Below are 20,679 nucleotides of genomic sequence, written 5' to 3'. Positions count from 1 at the left end.
AAAATGAAGATGCTGTTTCTTCTTTGCTTGGTCGGTATGAGTTCGGTGAGCGTGTGTTCGATCTTCGCGTTGCTTAGCCGGTGTTCAATGAAGGTGAGTCCCTTCCTGACCTAGGTGCACAGGCCTCTGCCGTCGGGCGGGCTCGCGTGCACCCTGTAGCCTGGAAGGGATGGCTTGCCCGTTAGCGTTTCTTGAAGTAGAAGCACATCGGGCTTGCGCGCGGCGGGCACAATGTGTTGCTGGACCACTGCCCTCTTCTTGACGAAGCCGTGGCAGTTCCACTGCAACACTGTTATGCCTGTGGGGTTGGTGGCCATGATTGTCCTAGTCGGAATTCTCCGGGTTGCGGCACTTGGTTGACTGGGTGCTGTAGGGGCGCGAACGTTGGGTGGCTTAGTATTAGTTGCACGCTTCTTTCCAGATTGTTGAGTGTGGTGACGTTCTTCGTTTGAAAGCCGTCTATGGTGTCCTTCATTGACTTGATCATACCCTCCAGGCTGTTGAGTTTGGCCTCGACGTTGTTGTTGCTGCTGTCGGGGCTGCAGTCGCTCACGTTGCTTTTGGTCTTGCGCAATTCAACGGCCCTCTTCTTCGGTGCCGGTTCTTTGTCTTCCGCAGCCAGTTTCTTCGCCCTTGTTGTTGTCGCTCGGTCTCAATCTTTGCTGCTCGACGTTGCGGAGAGCGTTGCGGATCACCGCGATTTCCTTGGTGAGGTTGTTGATGGTCGCTCTCAGGGCCGCGTTCTCCTGTATTAGGGCCTCGTTGATCTCTCGTTCTTTGGTTGAAGCTTTTTCATCTTTCTTGGTGTTGACGCTCGGATTGGTTTTCTTGACACCTCGCGAAGTAACGGCCCAACTGACTCTCTCGCGCGACGGTGATCTTTGGGTTCCCATTTTTCGCGCGTCGCTGCTCTGGCTCCTGAAACTGCGATCTCTCGAGGGTGCGCGGTTTCTCGATGGCATCCTTGACTTGCGCGCAGCTGGCTGGTCTAGTGCGGGGAAGTCGCTCTCCGACGGAAGCTGGCTGCTGACATTTCGGCGCTCCCACTGCCGCTTGCGGACGACGTAAGCGCTACCTTGAATTTGGCTTTACAATCTCTTGCGGCGGTCGAGTGAGTGCCACCGCATAGTTTGCATTTGGGGGTGCAGTTGTGGTCTTCTTTGGGATTTGCTTCGCCGCAGCCCCTGCAGATCCTGCTGGTGGTTGGCGTCGGGCACACGTCCTTGCTGTGCCCGACCCTGGCGCACTGGTGGCAGACGTCAATTTGCTTTCTGTACAGGTGGCACGGTATCTGCGTGACGCCGTATCGGACAAAGTTCGGTACCTTGGGTCCTCTGAAGGCTATGATGATCGTGGTCGTGTTGCCGATTCGTTTAGCGCCTACGGCGAGTGGGTTTCTGTGGTTGACGATGCTTCTGTCCAGTTCTTCGGCGCTCGCGTCGACAGGGATTCCTTGGATTACGCCCTTCACACTGTCGTACGGCGCCTTGCGGTAAGCGCTGACTTCAAAGGTCTTGTCTTGAATGTTGATCGTTTGCAGACTTGCGTAGTGGACGGCGTTTTCCTCCTTGGGCGTGCTGACTACCATTATGTTTTGTTGCGCGTTCGGGCAGATGGTATCCGATGCACTCTCTTCAGTCGTAATCTTCGCCGCGGCAAGAATGGCCGTGGCGACGGTCGTGGTGCCAATCTTGGTGATGTCAAGTCCCTCTTGTGATCTCATCACGATCTTGCTGGCATTCTCGCTGCCTTGATGACCGAGGCTCGAATGTTCTTGTTGTTTTAGCTTTCTTGTTGACGTTGTTAGAGCCGGCGAGCTTCACGACAAGGACTCGTTGACGGAGTCTCGACATGCGTTCCTCCGCGAGCGTCTAGCCGGCGCCGCTGTGGAATTCTTAGTGTGGAATGTCTTCCCCTTGAACTTCCACGCACATTTGGGAGTCGGAGATCGTTGCCCGAGGGGAAGTATCCACCATCTCGGGGCTGAACGGCGGCCGCCGAGGCGGCGAGCCGCGGCAGGTGCGACAGCGACGAGGCCTAGTGCTCGTAGAACACCCCGAGGCTCAGCGGCCCCTCGAATGGCGGTGATAGCAAATGTCCGATAATTCGGCGAAGAAGGCGTACCTTTGGGCACTTTTAGTATCCGTCGGTGCCCATTGACTTCTCGAACATAATCAGACAAAGAAAACTTCGATTAGAAAAAATAGCACTGCGAAATTAATCATAAATGATGGAGCTGATGTGAACGCGTCCGCTTGCTTTAGCTCCGGCTGTCGTCGTTTCATGTCGTCATAGGGTCATGTATTCATGGTACTAAAACACCGGGACACTCGTTTTACAATGCCTCGCGCTAGAACGCTGCGCGCTTCAAAGACACGAGACTTACAGATCAGTAGAATACCGGTACCCCAACAGTTTCATCTAAGTGGGAAAAAACACCGAGGTGCCAAGAATACACTTATACACTGCATGCTTCGCTCCTCCCAACATTTGACGTTATGGTTTCATATCCGTGGGCAAAAACTCCAGGGGCCCAGGAATACACATATACACTGCATGCTTCGCCCCTCTCCAGGTTTCCTGTTAGTGGAGATGTCTCGGAATTTTACTTTCTATACTGGCGGCAGGTGTGTTTATTTTCGTACACGGTCCTACCCAATTCTTTTTCGCCAAGTCATACGAAGCTTCGCATTAAATAGACTGTTATTCTTGATAATGCTCGGGTTTGATGAACTTTGTAACGTAGTGTTTGGTACGAGATATTTGTTATGTTTTGCTCTGTTGATGAGCAGTGATGCTTGAATCTGCGCCTTCATAGCCCACGGATAACGGAACGGGTTCGCTATGTTGCAGGTTCGTCCTGGACGTCTCTTCTGTGGGAGAACGCAAGGCGATTCCTGCCACGGGGCAGAATGCCGCTGAAAAGGCCGCCAAGTTCTACAAGTCCTGCGTAACAGCCTTCATCGGACACGAGAAAAGCGTCAGCACACTGAAAATGCTGCTGTATAATGTAGGCGTCCGCTGGCCTCTCTTAGCAAACGACAGCCGGCTCCTGGACATTGTCTTCACAATGACGGCCCGATACAACTGGGGAGCTGTGGTCCAGTTTTTGATGGATCGCCCCGGCTTGCTCTCCATCGTACCGTCGCCTGTGTTTGACGGGGTCCTGCGAGGAAGATTGTTTATGCTGCAGGTCGGCTCTAACATGTACCGCAGTTATTTCAACAATATGGTCGAAACCTTCAAGAGTGCAAGTGATGAGCCACTGGGGTATCAGGAGTTCTTCAAAAACGAGTCAGAAGTGGTATCCGTGTTACACCGTGCCTACATGCAAACGCGGCCAAAGATGTTTCGCAATGTGAGCATGGAAGACGTACTGAGCGTGGTGGCGAAAGCCCATCCTATGGGCGCCTGGTCCAAGAGTCTTCGCTCACATCTGAACGCCTCGGTGGACGAAACACGCGTGTTAGTATTGGAGAATGTCGACTTGTTCAAGGCGTTTTTCGGTCTCGTTGAGAGAAAGGGCGAGGCTTTGATGGTGTACTACTACGGGTGGGTGCTTACCCAAAGCTTAACAATGCTCGGAAGGGATGCCATAGCGTGGTACTTCAATACCGGCGACGACGAGAAGCGAGACCGCTCGCGGTATTGCGTCTTGTTGGCGGATGCGTACATGGGCGTGGCTTTCTACGCTGCCTACGCGGCAAATGAATATCAGTGGAGCAGGACCACCGAACTTTCTTCCCTAGTGACGAACGTTAGAGTCGCCTTCTGGAGCAAGATCGCCCAGTCACCCTGGCGTGCTGCCGCCGACGCCGTGCGTGGCTTCACGAGCACGACAAATGGGCTGGACGATTCGCTCCACCTCATCGGCGAAATGAACCCCGCGTTTCTGGATGCGATGTACAAGCAGTTTCCCGACATGACGGACGATATATTCACGAACATCAAACAGGCTGTCAGAGCGCGCCGCCTCACTGAGGCCAACACAAGGATGCCGCGCTACATGTTCGAACGTCAAGGCGACTTTCTCAGTGTCAACCATGATTGGCGCCTGGAAATTCTGCCTGTGATGCTCGAAATGCCTTTCTTCCCACCAAGTGAATTTTTTAAAGGCATCAAGTATGGAGCTGTGGGAAGCCAAGTCGCGGACGCGCTGTCTTCTCTGGTTTTGCACCGAATCGCGGAGCTCGACGCCTACCTATCGGTCACGGCGCTTAGTGTTCCATGCACGCTGGACAAGAGTCCGCTTGACCCCAAGAGGCCGATACAGGCCGAGGACCTCGATTTTATGCGGAGAGTGTCCGCCCTCCTCATGCTGTACGACGCGTTCACGCTTGCGAGGCCAAGTGAAGAACCTCTAGGCCTTCCCAAACACGAGAAACTGACGGAGGGACACCTTTTTTTCTACTTTATGTGCCTCCATCGTTGTGGTACGGACGATGCGCGCTCAGCATGCAACCTACCGTCGAAAGTTTTCGGCCGGTTCGCTGACACATTCCAGTGCCGGAAACCAGCGCACCTGTCCTCTGGACACCAGTGCTCGCTGTTTGATGCGATAGCACAGCCTCCACTGAAACGCCAAGCCAAAGGAGACGGTTGGAGTGCCACAGTGTGAGGGCTAACATGGAGCGGGCAATGCAGTTTGTGTTTGCTATGACCTATTTTACATATCCACATTTTTTATCCCTCCGTAATACTAGCTGTTGGCTGTCTCCGAGTGGCTGTCTCCGAGTACCGGTGTTGGCTGTCTCCGAGAATCCATCGTTACGTTTCATTTTTTATGCGTATGTGTAAGGCATGTGCCTGTGGCAACTAGGATTTAATTATATATATTACGGCCTGGAAAGGCTTCAAGGACGGATATAATCGCTGCGTACGTTTAGTTCGCCCGAATTTTGTGTAGTTGGTTATGCTGTTTTCAGATATATCAGTTTCGCATTTTTTTCTTTATAAAATTTTGTTGCTTTGAAAACATGGCCTAGCCACTAAAATTTAGGAAGGCTGGCTTACCTTGGAAAATTTCGGACAGCTTTCCTTGACGGAGACAAAGATCCATTTTGCCCCTAAAATATGTACACCTTAAGATTAAACACCAATGCTGGTTGCAAGCTAGTCAATTCGTGGTCAGTAATTTCTGTAAGCGACCTTAATTTTACCTTACTTCACGGAGAATGTTTCTTGAGGTAATGCATTCATACGAATCAGTGTCCCCGAATAGAAACACATTCATGCTTAATAAACATCAGAGTTAGCTCTGTCTTTCATGCGTCTTTTATAGTGTATTTCTGTTAAAATTGTTTTGGGACGCCAATAGGGCAATACCTGGCAATTGTATCACAACAACAAAAGCGTTATTTTGTACCGAATAACATAACTGGTTTTTGTGTGTGTACGGCATCGTTAATACCGACAGTGATGCGTTAATGTATATTTAAATAATATGTAATATATCTAAAACTGCTCCTTAAACATAACCTTAGGTTTAAGCATAATAGTTTGGCCGGTTGGTTTGCGCTGAACACCGCTGTGTTTACTCATGTAAACACAAGGGACGAGAAAGAGCTGACATAACGAATGCTAGGCTTCAACTACTTTTTCACTGGAGGGATTATACCCCTGGTAAAGCATCCACATGCCAAAAAACATGAACACGTTCACAGAACAGGAAAGCTGTGGGAAGTGCGGAGCAGTGATTCGCCAGTGTTTCCCGTGTGTCATTGTTCTGAGTAATTTGTGTTTATCTTGTTTGTTTTAAACTTTTGTTTGTATGTGGTTTTCCTTTCTTGTTCTGTATTTAGTTTTTCTGTTTGTGTGTGTTGCTTTCCTTTTTTATGCTTGGGTTTCCTTTTTCGTTTTGCTGGGGCGCCAGGGCGCAATAACCCCTCAAATTCTCCGATTTCTGGCCACTCCTGCGCACCGGTATGCACCACGAACCAAGGAACAACAATCGTCAGAGTCTCGTCTGCGAGGCCCAGGACTGCCATTGTCTCTTCCAGTGCTTTTGTCTATCGGGGGCATGAAGCAGCTGGGCCACTAACGTAGGGATGCTTGTAACGCCTTCCACTCATTGGTTGCAGAGACGGCTCACCTGCCGGGCTAGAGAGAGAGAGAACGAGAGAGTGTTTTTTTTTATTGAGCAGAGGCTGATGAATGGGTCTCGCCCCCTTGAAAAGCATCTCTAGTCCAGGATGCTTTGACTTAAACTGGCTGTCCTTGCTCGGGTCACAAGTTTGAGCTCGATATTCCGGTCTCGGCTAGCCGCGGAAGCCCTCCACTGCTCGAAGGTGAGGATGTGAAGTAAGGCAAATCTGAAGTACGTCGGCACTCCCATATTATATGGTAGAGGGTTCCAGGTTCGGGACTGTAGGCACAGAGGTAAGGGTGTTAGGTGGGGAAGTTGTGGTGGAGGCGGGTGGGGTGTTGATAGGTGTTCGTCTGGAGCCGCCGCCAAGTTGTAGCTTCCTCTCGGCAGAGGCACCAGTGTGGTGGTGGGAGGTGACGGACTATTCGGATCGGGTTGACTTTCATTTCGTTTTCCCACTCTTCGTTCTGGTTTTTTTCCTGTTTTCAGCTTGCTTACAAAACCATTTCTTCCGCTCCACTATTTTGTCTTACCTAATAAGGCTTCACGACTAAAACGATACCGACCTAAGTCGGTATCGTCGTCCGACGTCGGTACGACGTCGAACGTACGATATCCCGGGCCCCTATAAGGTGCTCTGCATAAACCTGTTACAACCAGAGGTCAGCGAACTCACTCATGAATCCACTCACTCAGACTCATTTGGACTCAAACGCACGCGTGAGTTTGAGTTTGAGTGAGAGCGAGGCTAGTCTGGCATGGTGAGTTAGAGCTTGAGTCAGTTTGAGCCGAGTGAGCCCGACTGAGTATGAGTCCGATTGAGTTTGAGTACGCCTGAGACCTAGTGAATTCTGAGTCCATTTTGAGTACTGAGTGCATTTTGAGTTTGAGTCCATTTTTGAGTTCTGAGTACATTTTGAGTTTGAGTCCATTTTGAGTTCTGAGTCCATTTTGAGTTTGAGTTCATTTTCAGTTCTGAGTACAATTTGAGTTTGAGTCCATTTTGAGTTCTCAGTACATTTTGAGTTTGAGTCTATTGTCAGTTCTGAGTACATTTTGAGTTTGAGTCCATTTGAGTCTGAGTACATTTTGAGTGAGTCCCTTTTGAGTTCTGAGTACATTTTCAGTTCTGAGTAGATTTTGAGTTTGAGTCCATTTTGAGTTGTGAGTACATTTTGAGTTTGAGTACCTATTGAGTTTGAGTACATATTGAGTTTTGAGTACATTTTGGGTTCTGATTCCATATGAGTTTTGAGTCCATTTTGAGTTTGAGTACATATGAGTAGCCAAGCAGGCAGCTATAGTTGGCTGTTAAGTTTGATGCGTCGCTGTGGGCTCGGAATTCAGGTTACCTGCAGGCACGGCACCATTCGCGATCCGCATGACCGGTTGTAGGGAGGGGTGTCTGATGTTTTTAGTTTCTTGTTGAATTTTTATGGCCCTAAGAACTTGCTGTATACCATGTTTTCGCGGGTGGGCGCGTGAGTGATAAAAAAGCGTTCTCTTAACTATTCCACCGGATGGATCCACTAAGAGGGTGGGAAAGGGTGGTGGGAAAGCACACAGGCGTTTATGACTGGTGAGGTCATAAAAAAATTCCCTCGCACTTCCCCGAGGGGGAGAGTGATGATTGCGCGATTACGCTGGATATCGTGATCTTAATGAGTAGTCGAGAGATTACACACACGCACAGAACTGTAATGTTCGCGAAAGAGAGATCACACACACACACACAACTACAAAGAAAGAAAGATGCATTTATTCACAGACACCTATTTGTGTTGTCGTTGTACTTGATTGATAGAGCGGATCTCAGCTTTGAAATTTCGTGTCAGTACTCCTTTAAGCGGGTGCATTAGCCCTTCTCACGCCCGATTCCTGGCCAATCCCCCACGTGGGTATGTGCCATGTCAGCGGCCAGGCAGCGCGCGCCCATCTCCCCCCGTTGCCTAGGAAGACGAGGAGATTCCTGGCCAATCCCCCACGTGGGTATGTGCCATGTCAGCGGCCAGGCAGCGCGCGCCCTTCTCCCCCCGTTGCCAAGGAAGACGAGGAGCGCGCGCACCCGCAGCTGTTGCTATGCGGACGGCGGCGGACGCTTCAGGCTCGCTTAAGAAGTGCATTCGCACTTAAAAAAGGATTGCCTTAACTATTCCTCCTGATGGATCCACTAAGAGGGTGGGAAAGGATGGTGGGAAAGCACACTTCGGCGTTTGCTTCCTGGTTGTTCGCCTGCTACTGTTAACGGCTTGATATACTAGGCGTCACAAAGGAAGAGGTGAGAGCCGGGGGGGAAAGGGGGCGGGGGCTGTGCCTTCTGCTGTTTCAAATGAATTAGCTGAATTTACAGGGCAAGCCCCTTTGGACAGAATAATGACCGCATTAGATTTGGGGAAAAGTCAAACTGATGACGCTAAGGTATCAAATTAAAGGTACCGATTAACGGAATCACGCGGGGTAAATAAAAAAATGATTCCTGATTGTAGTCATCAAGCAGTCATTATGAGTGACCAAAATTTCAAAATGAACCTAAACCTAAATTTCAAATAGATTGACCTAAAATTCAAAATGATGCTGGGAGGGCATGTGGGGAGTCAAATTCAAGGTCTCGATATGGGGAACCATTCGGGAAAAAGAGTTATGGTTATATCATGACGTAGTCATGGTTAGTCATAGATTCGGTTAAAATTCAAGTTTATGACGCTAGGGCGTGTGGCGTATCAAATTAAAGGTCTCGATAAGGGTAACCACGTGCTTCCTGATCATTATCATGACATACTCAAGGTGGGTCATAAAGTAGGTTAAAATTCGCAATGACGCCACTGGGTCTGCGGGGCATCAAATTGACGGTTATGATGAGGGAAATCACGTGGGATAAAAATGCGGTATGGCTATACCATGAGATAGTCATGGTTAGTCATTGATTGGTTTAACATTCAAATTGATTCCGCTAGGATGTGATGGGTATCCAATTAATGGTCTTGATGAGCGGAATCACGTGGGATAAATACAAAAATGCTTCCTGGTTATAGCCATGAGATAGCCATGGTGAGTCTTATATTGAGTTAAAATTCGATGTGACCCCTCTAAGGCGTGTAGGGTATCAAATTTACGGTCTTTACGGGGGGAATTACGTGGTACAAATAAAAAAAGGCTTCGTGGTTCTAATCATGAGATAGTCATGATGAGTCATACATTGGGCTAAAATCCAAGGTGAGGCCGCTAAAGCATGTGGGGTGTAAAATTGAAGGTTTCAGTTGGGGGAATCATGTGGGACATTTAACTAATGCGGCCTGGGGACAGTCATGAGAGTCATGGTTAGTTTGACTGGTATGAATTTCATATGATCCTGCTAGGGTATCAAATTAAAAGTCTCGTCGAGAGGGATCACGTGGGACAAATATAAACATGCTTTCTGGTTATAGTTATGAGGATATAACAAAAGGTATCTTTCTTTAATTGCTGGGTCGTGTTTAACGAAAATTCCGTGACAACCCGTAAGGTAGTTGTGCTATATACTTGCGAAGGCTTGTCCAGAGATGTCCACCAATGCGGTATATAGTAATAAAAATATTGGCGTCTAATTGCTGAATCATCGAGGCAGGATGGCATGGGGTAAAAAAAAACCAGGCGAAGCTCTCGAACTTAAATCACCGGACTCAAAAACTCTCTGCTAATAACTGCCATTCAAACGTTACTTCCTCCGTTTCCCCGTGTACCAACAAACAAGCAAATCAAATCCATCGACACAGATGGTGTCGTGGAAATTGTGGACGACCATAGGTAACAGGGGCATCAGAGCTTATCAGAAAGGCGAATTTCACATTTTTTTATGAATAAGCCTTGCGGCCGCGTTTCGTGTCCGTGATTTCCTTCCCACAGTGTATTAACGTGCACTCGAATCCAGAATTGGCCAATTATATGTGAGACATTAACTCCTTGCCAGAGTGTAGGAGATTGAGAGGCAACAGAGTCACCAAGACATAAACAGACATTGCGACAGGAGGAAAACACTTGAGAAAAATAAGCAAGCGCAGTTTGTGTGTGCGCTCGAACTGATTTTATTACAATGAGAAATCAGCGCAAGATATCAAAACTAGCACATGATAACAATGTAAAAGAAAAGAAGTAACTCGGGCTCTGCAGTTCTCCAACGACTACATATCAAACACAATGAAAGAACAGATGGCTGACGCACACACACACACACACACACACACACACACACACACACACACACACACACACACACACACACACACACACACACACACACACACACACACACACACACACACACACACACACACACACACACGCACGCACACACGCGCGCGCGCGCACGCGCACACGCGTGCATGCTGGAAGTTAACAGCTGGGTAGGGTGGCGGTAATTGCTTACAACAATAGCATGGTGCTTTTCCGAGCTACGAAAGCTCATCCCACCTAGCAAATGCTAATAAAAACTAATACAAGTGCCTCAGCAAACAACGAGGCACTTTTCTGTTTGCCCCACGTGATTTCCCTGCTCGAGACCCTCAGTTTGATACCCCACATTCTTTAGCGCCACATCTCTCTGAATTTTAACCCAATCTGAGACTATCCATGACTCCCGTGTTGCACAGTTCACCAATTTTGATATTTTTTCTTATTTCTTTTTTAGTTTTTTAACATTTATTTTGATCATTTGTCTACATTTACGCTTTTATAATGATTACAGGTTCAACTTCCGTGATATCCGCATTTTTGTGTAAATGCAGGGCGTTACACGATCCTGGCGGTGGTTGGAAGAGGGGGTACTCGGCAAAGAATGCTACGCATTAAAAAAGCAACGGCATATCCATGAATGCCTCGCGCTTCGGAGATTCGCGGGGACAGTTCGCTTTGACACAAGGAGTTTTTTCAGGATGCAGAGCAAGAATGCAGGGAACCGTAACCCTAAACAGCTTCGACGTAAATTAACGGCGCAGTGAGCGCATGTCCCCTCGCCCAATCTTGCTTGTTTCGACCCAGGGACCCAGCACACCATCGTTTCTGGACCGGCTCTGTCAAAAACACGAACACGGAGCCTACATCAAGAGTTTGGTATCCAATATGTACGTACAATTTCTTGCAACCAGCGCTAGTCATCATGGGCAGCAGGTATAGCTGTATTACATCTGCAACGAAAATCGTTTCCGACCTCGAAGGAGCTACGGTGTCATGTCGTGCCGAATACAAGAGTTCGAGCTCCCGAATTTACACTCCTAATATTTTTACCAGGCGTGAATTTGAAAACACTGAATGCTAATGAAATCAGAGTTTATCTGAGCCCGATTAAATTCCCAGGACGAGAGAGTTGTGAGGCAATTTGAGTTCTGAATTCATTTTGAGTTCCCATCCCATTTTGAGTTCTGCGTTCATTTAGAGTTTTGAGCATATTTTGAGTTTTCAGTCCATTTTGAGTTTTACATTTTCAGTTGTGAGTTCATTTTGAGTTTTGAGTACATTTTAAGTTTTGAGTCAATTTTAAGTTTGAATAAATTTTGAGTTTTGAGTCCATTTTGAGTTTGAGTACATTTTGAGTTTGAGTACATTTTAAGTTTTGAGTACATTTTGAGTTCGTGGACATTTTGTGTTTTGAGTACATTTTGAGTTTTGAGTCCATTTTGAGTTTGAGTACATTTTGAGTCTTGAGAACATTCTGAGTTTTGAGTCCAGTTTGAGTTTGAGTCCATTTTCAGTTATGAGTTCATTTTGAGTTTTGAGTACATTTTAAGTTTTGAGTCAATTTTGAGTTTGAATACATTTTGAGTTTTGAGTCCATTTTGAGTTTGAGTACATGTTGAGTTTAAGTACACTTTAAGTTTTGAGTACATTTTGAGTTCGTGGACATTTTGTGTTTTGAGTACATTTTGAGTTTTGAGTCCATTTTGAGTTAGAGTACATTTTGAGTCTTGAGAACATTTTGAGTTTTGAGTCCAGTTTGAGTTTGAGTCCATTTTGAGTTTGAGTACATTTTGAGTTTTGAGTCCGAGTGAGTTTTGAGTTTTGCGCTAAATGTGAGTTTGAGTTTGAGTGAGCGCAGATGTGCTGCTCAGCATTGAGTCAGAGTTTGAGTGAGTGGTGGTTCGAAAAAAAAATTGTGAGTGAGTTTGAGTGAGCCGCGCCAACTTTGCCGAGGTATGGTTACTACACACCACTTATCAACGACACGCCAGACACTCCAACTCGTTACTTGAGAGGGGTTGCTATATCACTTATCAATATGAAAGTTTTAAGTTCCCCGTTGTTCAATGAAGCGGAGTTGTACGGTACTGAAAATGGCCTGCGTTGAAAAAAGTAAACAACACATAGATGTGAGAGTTGGTGTCGAACTGTGGTGCGTGAATTTCATTTCATTTACTCAGTTTCGGTAAAGCACATCAGTTTTCGTGTTACGTTGCTTCCGCTACTAGTGGTGCCTACTAGCCTACTAATCATAGAATGACACATTATGCGGGCGATCGCAGCGTAAACAATCATTTACGGCGATGCTTATTCGTGTCAGTTTCAGTTTCGGCCAAACGAGCGCCGAGCGGCTGCCATGACAGGAGGGCTCCCGAGACGTCACCGTTCTTGTCGCACTGCTGCCGAGCTGGACGCGCGCGCAAGCGAGGGCACGCGCGCTTAGACCGGCCGAGTTCTTCACCCTCCCCACGCGCCCGGGCAGCATGACGTCAGTCCCAAAACCATGACGTGTTACACGGGGTGTACCAGCGCGCGCCAACCGCAGCCAGCGCGTCGGCTACGTCCTGGGAGCCCCGACGTGGACAGTTTGGGGAAGGAGGGGATGACGTCATGATGACCCTCTTTGGGCTTTCTCGTGCGGGCAAAGAGCAAAATGGATTTAGCATATGTTATACTAAACGGTTACCGTTCATACTTGCTGAAAGATATCTCCATATACAAGGGAAGCAGTTTAACCAGTCATCTCAGCTTCGAAATTTTCTGTGAGTATTCGTTTAATTTGAACAGAAAACTTAGCACAGTAGATTTCGCACGTGAATGGAAGCAGGATCTCCGGAGCAGAATCCGAATGCCTTATCACCGAATACCTAAGCGCGTTGCCAGGGGCGGAGCGAGATTTAGCGTAGTGCATCTGGCGATGTCGTCATGTCGCGTCACAGGCGAACGTGGCAGCGCGTGAGTAGAACCGGGGCATGTCAACCACAAAGAACTCTGATGATTCTGGGGAAGCTGCAGCGTGTGGCGCTGTCAGTCTGCGTGTTGAAGTAATCCGCGCCCAAAGAAGAGTAAATGAAAAGCAAAAAAAGTTTCAGAGACATCTACGTTTTGATCCTAAGATGTTAGGCGTGATAGCGGTAATTCGACTCCCACTGAGAGTTTTGGTACGCCGTCGCTGCATTTACGATCTGTGCTTCACGAGCGCTAAAAGTAATTCAAGTGAGAAAGACTAGCGGCAAGGGTATTTAATCGCCGTGGCCCACGAAAAACAGGGGCTCTCTGCACTTATGTGGGTTATAATAAACCTCACTGCAAAATAAACCTCATCGCGTTGTATTGCATTGCATTAAAATGTGAGCGTGAAAGGTTGCGGGTGCGAGGTGTTGGTCACTTTGAGCGAGGATGCGTCTGTTTCAGTGTTTCAAAATGTTTATTCTTTGCTGTCTAAGCCTGGCTGAACAATTTTGCTTTTTCCGTACAGAAAGAGAGAGAGAGAAGAAAGTTCATGAAGAAAGATGTGGTTCATGAAGAAAGATGTGGTTTAGTAAAATTGGGTAAACAGATGGCATGGAGCTGAAGGGTGGAACCTGAAGTCTAGGCCACCAGATGCAGCAGCTCTTTCCCTTTCCCTCTCAATCAGCTTTGCGCTTATCTTGATGTGACGAGCTGGTTGCTTCCTATGTCTCTAAGAAGTGGATAATGTTATGTTTGAGTTGTTCGTCACTGACCTGAGTTATTCTTCACTGACCTTACCGTTGGACATCGCTGGGTTGCGTGCAAGATGTTGGCTGTTTCTCTGATTTTAGCAAGAGTTTTAGGTTAATGTAAGGTGTTTCTGCTGGTCACCTTAACGCACATAGATTTGCAAATAATTGTGCCGGTTTTTCGACCGTAAAATTTGTGATTGTTCAGCATTGAGTCCTCGTTGCAGTAAGGGGAACGAATCTTGTTCCTAGACATAGGATGACGGTTCGTTTTTAACGTATTTTGAGGAAGGCGGTGTGGTAGTCGTGGTCACGAGGAGCACGGAATGCATGTTTGTTAACCTCTAGGTGGGGGCGTTGTTCTCTTCCAGACGATTCTCTTCCAGACCTTTGGCATTGTGAATGGGAATATGTTACCGAAGCGCTTAGGCACTCACCTGCCGAAAACGGTCTAATGTCCTTAGAGATTCCATAATGTTGTTACACTTCTTTTTGATAGTTGAGCTTTTCAGGTTACCATGCACATATCTCCCAGTTCTTTGTTCCGGTATGTTGGAGGAAAACTACGACAATTGGAGCCTCGCGCTTTCGTATATCCTTGGAACTTTCCACGAATTAACTTCATTCTGCCATTTCGCCTCTTCTCGTGTATAGGATTGGATTCATAATTTTGGTAGAGGAGAGTTATTATGCGGAGTCGCTGCATCGGTATCATGTCTATCATTGCGTGCAGTAGTTTAAAAGGGGGGGAGGGGTGCCTGTTTTGTTTTCTTTACAATCCCCCCCACCCCGATTTTGTTTTTCCATCCGCTCTCTTACTGCTAGGAGAGTGCTTTCTCAGATTTCTTGAAATGCGCTAGGACGACACAAGTTGAGGACGTATTCAGCGTCATTATCGCCAACATCCAATTTAGGACGATTGCAGGACGGAGGGCTCTCCTACTGACCTTGACCCGCTCCTGTCCTGTGATGCCCGAGTCCATTCTTTGCTCCGAATATTATGTTATACCTCCGATGAGTAATTTTCCTTTTCCTTCTTCTAGACCGGTCTATGCATCTCCATTCTGTTACCCTGGTGATCCACTCGGCACTAGTTCGTCTCACGGTGAAAACTACGAGGTTGAGGACTCTCTTATATGCTGTCCTGATGATGGTCCTTTTTTCACCTTCTTAGACGCGGGTAAATTTGTGCTACGGTAGGCACTGCAATATTCGGGTCATGATCAGTGGTAGCACCAATGTTATTGTTTCTTTTTTCTTTTTTGGTTGGGCGTTTTATTTGTGGGCCAGAATTTTTTGGCGATTGTGAGTTTGGTACAACTGTTTGGCTCTGAAGCCACGCTGAGCATTAGTATGTGACTGTTCTCTTGGAAGACATCCGTACCTACTTTAGGGTGATTTTTAACTTGGCCGCGTGACGCCATCTGTCGTTCGCCAAACCGAGCTTGCAGTGAAGACGAAACCGTGGGAATATTGAGAACAATTTTGAAACCTTATAGTGGGCTTAATTTTTTTATTTTCTGCTTGTAATCTATGCCTTCCTTGATTTCTGAGTTACTGGCCTATTTCCTTTTCTCCCTGTTTTGTTAGGGTCACCCGATATTGGTGCCGGCATGTTCCGGTGGAAAGGCCGCCGCAGTGGCTCAGGGGCACGGTGCTCAGGGGGTAAGGTGTCGCGCTGCTTGGATTTCCGGACGCGAGTTCGGTATCCGGCCGCGGCGGCCGGGCCATTTCCTGATGGAAGGAGAAAACGAAAACGGCATTGCTTCGAGATTCCGGTGTACGATGAAGATGCTGAGGTAGTATAATCATCCCGGGGACTCGTACCCTACATGTACCTTCGTGCATGAAATAAAGGAAATTGTATTTTTATTTGCTGTTGGAAACACGCTTTGGTGTGACGGCGTAAGTGTCCGGTACGGGTAGCCGCCGTGCCTGCCGAGCATGATTACACCGACTGGACATTAAACAAACCTCACAGCAGAGGCGCGGCACCTGCTGAAAACGCGTGTCCTTTCTTTCGTATCAGCCGTTGTATCATTGAGTTTTTTCGAAAATTTCAGTTGCTGTTGGGCCACATTACGATTCAGCGGGTGCCTCGAATCTTGCTGCCTCTGTCGTAGCTTCCGGGTGGAAGCGGTGACGTATTTTCGTGGACGCTTGATGAATACGGCTGATAGCGGACGGCTAGGAGCCAAGGCGGAATGGAAAAATGAGCCTAATAACGCTATCACGTTAAGAAAACTCAAACACGATGTTTTATCACCACAACGCTAAACTTGCGACTTCGCGGAGTGCTCGCCCCAAAACACGAGGAATATTGGTGACACCGCAGTCGCATACACGTAGATACTTCCCCAAATACATTTCATCCGTTCAACTGCAGGGCTTGCGCGTCCTACACAATCATTTGTCCGCAACCGGCGTCATGAATGGCAGCTACGCATCCCACGGTGTCGCGGAGATCCCGCCAGAGCGGCGACGCTTTTAGCGGATGTTTGCTGGCCATGACGGCCCACCTCTGCCGCACATAGCGCCGGCATCGTCCTGTCGTCTTGAAGCGCTTTTTTTTTTCATTTAAACATAAATCGTCGCGAGTACCTCAGAGCTACTCGCGACGCCCGGGAGCTATGCAGAAGGCTTCATAAATTTCCTGTTTTATGTGCGGCGGAAAGCTGTGAAGGACATCCTTTCGAAACCTTAGGAACCTGTGCACCGGCAATAGTCTACCTGGTGTCTGCCCCCGTCCCGTCGTCTTTGTCTTTCTTCCTTTTCGCGCTGTGACTATTTCAATGTACTGCCATCTAGAATCCTTCCGCCCGACGCGCAAAGGATGTTTAAATGCGAGCATCGGCCGGCAGCCCGTGGCAGCTCGTGGCACCTGGTCAAAAATATCTAACCCGACCACCCTGCAGGCTCCGTTTCATCTGTTTGTGAACTTAAAGACGGTGATTTTGGCGGCCCCATGAGAATTCCGTTGGTTGCAAGAAAGGAGGAAAACGCGGAACAGGAAAGACGTTTTTTTTTTTAAAAAACCGCTGTAAATGCCGCCGGCACCCGCTGGAATAAATGACAAATTTGCATTTTTTGACACAATCAGTGACTAATTTCTGTAAGGCAGTAGTGCCTAGCATAGCAAAGGATCGTTCTAGCCTAAAAGTTAGTGCGCGCTGTTTTGGAGATGTATCCGTCCCGACATAAATCACACGTGGGGAGACGCCTCGTATTCCAGGAACCTCATGAAACCATATCCTATCTAACGCGGCTCTAGAACGCGCCATTGTTTTTTTTTTTTTTTTTTTTTAGCTGGGAAGCACTCGTCCTTCATTGATTATGAGGTTTAACGCGCCGAAGCTACATGTGGGCGATGAGGCTCGCCTGAGTGGAGGACTCCGGAATTAATTTTGACCACCTTGGGATCCTGAACGTGCGCGGAAATCTCGAACACACTAACATTTTCGCTTTTCGCCTCCATCCTAAAAGCGGCTGCCTCGGCTGGGAATATAACCCGCTTCCTTGGGCTCAGCCGGCAGAACGCCCTAGGCTCTGGGCCACCGCGGCGGAAGCACTCATCCTTTCTGGCGTCACACTGAAAGCTCGGGTTACCTAGTGCCGCAGTTTTTGTCCACCTTCTAGACCTTTTAACAGATATAGACCTTTTAATTACTGAAGCTTATACAGTGAAATCTCGTTAATTAGCGCTCGGTTGATTCGAACTCACGGGTAATTCGAACTGACGCCCTGCGCCCGGCACAGCTTTGTATATTTCAAAACGGGAATACTCCCGATAATTCGAACGCGTGGGTATCCGCAACGGTTAATTCGAACTGGGATCCCCAGGTTTCCATCCCTCCTCGCAAAAAAAACCGGCCCACAGTGATTACAATGCGTTGCAAATCCAAATCAAACCACATTCACTGAAGATGCAAAACAACGGAAAAACAACAACAGCATAGCGCGTGCGCTACCCTGCTGCGACAGCTTATTTCGCTTCCGCACCGGGCGCCCCGCCGCCGTCCCAGTGCTCCGCCGCATGCTGTTTCAGGTTCTATTTGTGCCGCGGACGCTGGTCTGGGCCCCACAGATGTGTAGTAGCGCCCAATTCGCGATAACGAGTTCAGAGGTGGCGTCTTCGTGTTCTGCCCGCGCAGTGTGGCGCGATGTCTATTCATTCTAGCGCCCGCCCGCTAATGGAACAATTTTGTGCTCCCCTTCGAGTTCGAATTAACGAGCTTTTACTGTATAACATTGGCATGTCCTGGACTGTTCTAGACGTGCGATGTTAGGTAGTCCCCCCAACTGCGCCAATGAAATCATCATCATCACCATCATCACCCTTTGTACGCCCATTGCAGGGCAAAGGCCTCTCCCATGGATCTCCATTTATCCTAGTCCCGTGCTAACTGCGTCCAATTTATCCCCGCAAACTTCCTGATCTCATCTGCCCGTCTAACTTTCTGCCGCCCCCTGCACCGCTTGCCTTCTCTAGGGATCCACTCTGTTACCCTTAATTGCCGACGGTGATCTTGAATTCGCATTACATGGCCTGCCCACACCCATTTCTTCTTAATTTCTACTAATATGCCATTTACCCGCGCTTGTTCTCTGACTCACTCCGCTATATTCTTGTTGCTTAATGTTACACCTATCATCTTACGTTCCATTGCACGCTGAGTCGTCCTACAAGTTTGTGCCCCGTAGTTGAGTACCGGTAAGATGCAGCTGTCATACACTTCCTTCTTCAGGGATAAAAATAGGCTGCCATTCATTATTTGAGAATGCTTGCCGAATGCACCGAACCACATTCTTATACTTGTAATTATCTCCTCTCATGGATGGGATCCAGGGTCACTACTTGGCCTAAGTAGATATATATTCGCTTGCCACTTCCACTGCATCGCCACATATCTCAAACCGCTGTGTTCTCCCCAGGTTAATTAGCATTACTTTAGTTTTCTGCATATGAATTTTCAGTCCCACGATTCTACTCGGCTTGCCCAGTGCAGAAATCATGCTTTGCAATTCGTCCCCCGGGCCAATTAAATAGCCATTAGCAAAGCCCAACGAAAGGGCAGCTCGCAGGACGAAGAAGTTGGGAAGGTTTTTGAAATACGCATTCGAAAGCTGCAACGACGCGGGGTGAGCACGTTCCGGGAAGCTGCCTCTGTTCCGCCTGTACTCTTGTGTTATTACAGAGTGGGGGGCTACATTTTTAAAGACGATAGTCTTTCTTGGGCTATTGAAACACAGAAATTTTGGTCTGTCTGTATGTCTGTTTGTCTGTGTTTCTGTCTGTGACTCGATTCAGCCCCCCATCCAAAGTATAACAATGCCTGCGCAATAGTCTTATATAGTCACAGCTAAATCTACCCGTCTAAGTCCGGTGTAATGTTCATACTTGTCAACATTGTTGAAGAAGAACAAAACATTACGCAAATATAAGACAGAAAATTAATACAGAAGGGATATTTGTAGTGTTCCTTTATAAAAAATCATACATGCTTGATTTCTGCGAAAAAAATACTTCATGAACTGCTGAAAAAAAATTCACTCCGCCGTCGTCTGCTGTCGCCCGCTCCACTATAGCTTCTAGCGCCATTCTAAGAAATCAACCGCCAACAGTTGCGAAAGGTTCCACTAGATAGGTTACACGTTCTGCTTGGAACGCACGTGGAGCAGGGCAACGTGGTTATATCAACGTTGAAGTAGGGCGCCTTGATTCACGCGCGTCTCCGCCGCACGGCAGCGTTGGCATCGATACACCCGGCCTGGAGCATGGTACGCGGTAAATTTAAAATGATTTAAGCAAACCTTTGGCGTCTTTACCTTGGAAGGAGCGCCACGCAAGAGGAACAACATGAGAGGTGAGCGGGAAAGGGAAGGGAGGCATTTACTTGGCAAAAGTCGATAGACTACATCGTCTTTTCTCGATATTTGCAACGAAAGTAGCAGATACGCGGCCAATTTTTCTGTTTCCAAGTGGGGCGCAAGTCGTTTGGGATCACGTCAAGGGCCCTGTCTTTCAAGAGGAAGCAAACGCGTGAAATAAAAAGACAGGAAAAAATGTAAACACGTGTTTTGAAGATAACAGCTACTCCGGTGTAAACCAATCGTCAGCCCACCCGGTACAGTGGCGACTTTCGCACTGTAGGCGGGGAAGTAAAATGTTTTTACACAAACCTCTAGATACGTGAGACTAACCTTAGTTAAATATAGCCAGCGCCACCTGAAATTCGCTAACAGAAAAAAAAAAAAGAGAATCCAGCGTACAGGACTTAAGTTCAAAACTGCAGATCGTCCTAGCCAATATTGAGCCCTGCAACTATAGTTGCAAAAATTCTTCAGGCCTTGGGATGGAAACGCTTTTGTGGACGACAAAAACTTCAAGGACATAATTTTTTTTTAATATACACCATGGTAAGACTGGAATAAATTAAGAACGGTATTTAAAGACACCTAGTTATATGTCCGAACGGAAAGATCACGCATATAAAATTAGAGAATATACCTGTAGATTGAATGTCGTTAAATACCCTTTCTTTCCAAACTCTATGAGCGACTGGAACGCGCTAAAAATACCGATATTCTCCGATTATAATTTCCCAACAGCCATTGAAACGCATTTCGAGTTGATGAAATAACCCATTTAACGAACGTTTGCTTTCTACTTCTTTAGGTTGTTTA

At 47.5% G+C, this 20,679-nt stretch overlaps 1 pseudogene; it reads right to left on the bottom strand.

Moving 5' to 3' along the window:
* Positions 1–292: 292 nt before the first annotated feature.
* On the bottom strand, positions 293–1,976 carry LOC144180481 (uncharacterized; annotated as a pseudogene).
* Between the last annotated feature and the right edge of the window lie 18,703 nt (positions 1,977–20,679).

This window comes from Haemaphysalis longicornis, unplaced genomic scaffold, assembly GCF_048455015.1.
Source record: "Haemaphysalis longicornis isolate Haplotype H1 unplaced genomic scaffold, Haemaphysalis longicornis Haplotype H1 scaffold_4, whole genome shotgun sequence".
Taxonomy (NCBI): Eukaryota; Metazoa; Arthropoda; class Arachnida; order Ixodida; family Ixodidae; genus Haemaphysalis; species Haemaphysalis longicornis.
The sequence above is the reverse complement of the archived record's forward strand: the minus strand, read 5'-3'. Positions and strand labels throughout refer to the sequence as shown.